Raw genomic sequence first — 3,420 nt, forward strand, 5'->3', positions numbered from 1 at the left:
ACGTCGATTTTTAACCGACGTTAAAAGTGCTAAAAAACCGACGTTAAATGTGTTTTCTGTAGTAGTGATATCAGAGCATCTATTATTCTAATTGACTAATTAACTGAAAATAAAAAAAGAATAATCGACTGAAAATGAATATGATATTACTAATTGACTGAATACATAAAAGGAAATGAATTTTAATAATTGACTACAAATAAAAAATTATCCATAATTGACTAAAATGAAAAAGGAAATGATCAGATCATTGCATTTTAATCAAAAAAGAAATGGAAATATTTCAATAACAATATTCTACATCATCAATAGTAAAGGCATATTTTAAACAATATTAAAGTTAAATTAAAAATGGAACGGAAATTAAAAATGAAACGAAAATATTTCAATAATAATATTCTACATCATCAATTAAAAGAGAACGGAAATTAGATAAAAATATCACTACATCTCATATTTTAATTGACTGATATTCTATCATTATATATAAAAAGATCACTAATTTACTGATATTCTATCATTATATATTTTTTATTGAGCAAATACCAATTTTGGTCCCACGACTATTAGCAAAATGACAATTTTGGTCTACATGTTTAATTTCTATCAATTTTGGTCCCACGACTATTGTTTTAGTACAATTTTCATCCACGACTATTATTTTAGTGTCAAAATTCATCGCGCCGGTCACACATCCATTTAATACGTTAAAAATATAAAATTGTTAAGGGTATTTTTGTCATTTTCAACATAATATTCCAATTTGTGCATGAATAAATGGATGTAAGCCCTAAGATCGATCAAAATTATTTACAGTTTTCCTCCTCATTTTACCTTAATTGGGGGAGAAAACTGTGAACTGTGATCGATCCTAGGGCTTAAATTTCTTTATTTATGCTCAAATTTGAATATTGAGTTGAAAAGGACGAAAATACCTTTAAAAATTCTAGATTTCGGCATGTTTTAAACGGAAGGCAACGCCATGAATTTTGGCACTAAAACTATAGTCGTGGGACCGAAATTGGTATTAAAATAATAGTCGTGGGACCAAAATTGGTAGAAATTAAACATGTGGACCAAAATTGTCATTTTGATAATAGTCGTGGGACCAAAATTGGTATTTGCTCATTTTTTATTGTTCTCTGTAATTTCTCATCTTTCTCTTTATTGCTTAGTAATTGAGTCAAATTACGTCGCTCAGGACAAGATAGGCGTTCCCCATACATTAATCATCAAAAATAAAATAATAAACGGAATGGAAACATACCTCAGAGAAGTCCAGCTTTGCAGCATTTGTGCGGCTACCCATCAACTTCACTGTTTTGGCATAAAGGATACTGTCCTGCACTATCTTTGCAAGCTCAGAAAAATGCCAACCATACCATTCTCATACCCTCATTGCATATGTGTTTAGCTCTTTATCAAGATCGTCCAATAGACTAATTGCTTGGACTATCAAGACATGAAGATAGAGAAAAACAGCTAATGTTATTTTCTTTTGAAGTTCACATTTTGACAAACTGAAAAGAATAAAGCCAGTATCTTAGATCTAAGTCTTCTGCTGAAAACAAATAGCAATTTACCTTATCAGGGCTAAATTTTAGCTTGTATCTTGAAAGGCTGTGAGATAAACCATATATAAATTCATAAACCCAAGCTCACTGGAGCCAAATCTTGAACAGCCAAACCAAATATGAGCTCAGTTAATTGATTTCTCAATCCTCTCATCAATTCCATGACCGTACTGTTGTGCACAGTCAATTTGCTGCAGGCAAATGGTAGTTTAAGATCACAGAATATAAGAGAAACGAATTAAATGAAAAGAAATGAGATCTTAGCCCTCTTAAAAGTAAAATACTAAAACAGAACCATGGATTCATCATATCCTAAAGTCACTAAAGCCTTGTTGGGATATAATTATCTGAAACCAATCCTTAAAAATTGAGAAAATTTGCCCAATTTCATAGCTTGAATCATCTATGTTAATGGTCTAGCCAAATCATTCTTGTATTTAGTTTCTCACAAGCAGCTACCATTTTTATTATGCAGTGGTACATAGATGATTATATATGTATGTGTGTTTATATGAACTCAACAACAAAAGGCTGGTAATCTGCAGTCAGTTGACAAACAAAAAGAATCTTAAATTTGAGTTCAATCTCTTTTCTTAACCATGAATATACAAGAATGTTCTTGTGTAAACAGGGACATGGAAATCATAACAAGGGCAGACCACAGACAGATACAATATTTCACCATATCTGCTTATCTTCCATTAAAATTCTTTTAAAAATTATAATAGCAAAAGGTAGCAAAATATAATCTGCATTTATATATATCTAGCAAGCCCTAGCTACACTAATACAAGCAAAATAGATTGCTCCCAACAAAAAATGTATAGAAACTGATCAATCAACAATGGAGGATCGATAAGCATTAAAAATTCAAAAATACAGTCTCAAGAATTCATGAACTCTACAAATTATACCGATTTTCAACAAAGAACTCATTTAAATTACGGATTCAACATCATATACACAAACATATATAAATTCAGATCCATCAAGGATATGCATAAGATGGCGAGAGGCAGGGGGCTTACAGAGGTTCTCTTTGTGAAGTCGCGATTTGGAATGAAATGAAAGGGAGTGTCCTGCAACACAAATAATCAATTAAATCAGCAAACATTCCAACATATAGTGAATGGGATGTAGGGAGAAGAGTTGTGGTACTTGTTAGAGAGGAGCTGAGACCTCCTTGAGCTAAAATTGAGGCGGAGTGAGTGATGATGAGGGAGTTAAGCGGGTAGAGAATGGCGCGGTGAAGTGAGGTTAGGGCGGCGATTCATCCTCCTCGGACGTCATCGCAGCGGATGAAGACGGCATTGACGAGGACAGAGCTTGTGGCAGCGACTGTAGTGGCGTTGATTTGGAGGTGCAAACAATTAATCATTTAGGTTTCCATATTAAATTAGGGGCGGTTTCTATAACCGTCTCAAAATAATCATTTAGAGGCGGTTATATATAATCGCCGCTAAGTATATGTCGCTAAAACATCAATTTGTTGTAGTGGTTATTGAAGAAGTATTAAATGCAATTAACTAAGCAAGTGCTATAATAAAACAAACCAAAACAATAAAGCAAATCAAGTACAAACAAGCATTTCACCTTGTTGTTTGTGAGAACATCCGAAATTTTCAATCGAATGGTATTGCCGAACGTAAGAATCGTACATTGAAAGAGATGATGAATGCGATGCTTATAAGTTCGGGCCTACCTCAAAGCATGTGGGGTGAGGCGATTTTGACAAGTAACTACCTTTTGAATAAGGTACCTCACAAGAAGCTCGATAAGACTCCTTATGAGCTGTGGAAAGGTAGGAAACCTTCCTACAAATACCTCAAAGTGTGGGGGTGTCTTG

The 3,420-nt window shown here is 33.5% G+C and overlaps 1 long non-coding RNA gene across 1 annotated transcript; it reads right to left on the reverse strand.

Moving 5' to 3' along the window:
* Positions 1 to 657: 657 nt before the first annotated feature.
* Positions 658 to 3,196, reverse strand: LOC116033524. Its single transcript, XR_004100864.1, has 5 exons — positions 3,168 to 3,196; positions 2,733 to 2,912; positions 2,603 to 2,653; positions 1,584 to 1,765; positions 658 to 1,452 (listed from the first exon to the last, which is right to left on the reverse strand). It is a non-coding gene; the product is annotated as an uncharacterized LOC116033524 (long non-coding RNA).
* Positions 3,197 to 3,420: the final 224 nt, after the last annotated feature.

This window comes from Ipomoea triloba, chromosome 10, assembly GCF_003576645.1.
Source record: "Ipomoea triloba cultivar NCNSP0323 chromosome 10, ASM357664v1".
Lineage (NCBI taxonomy): Eukaryota > Viridiplantae > Streptophyta > Magnoliopsida > Solanales > Convolvulaceae > Ipomoea > Ipomoea triloba.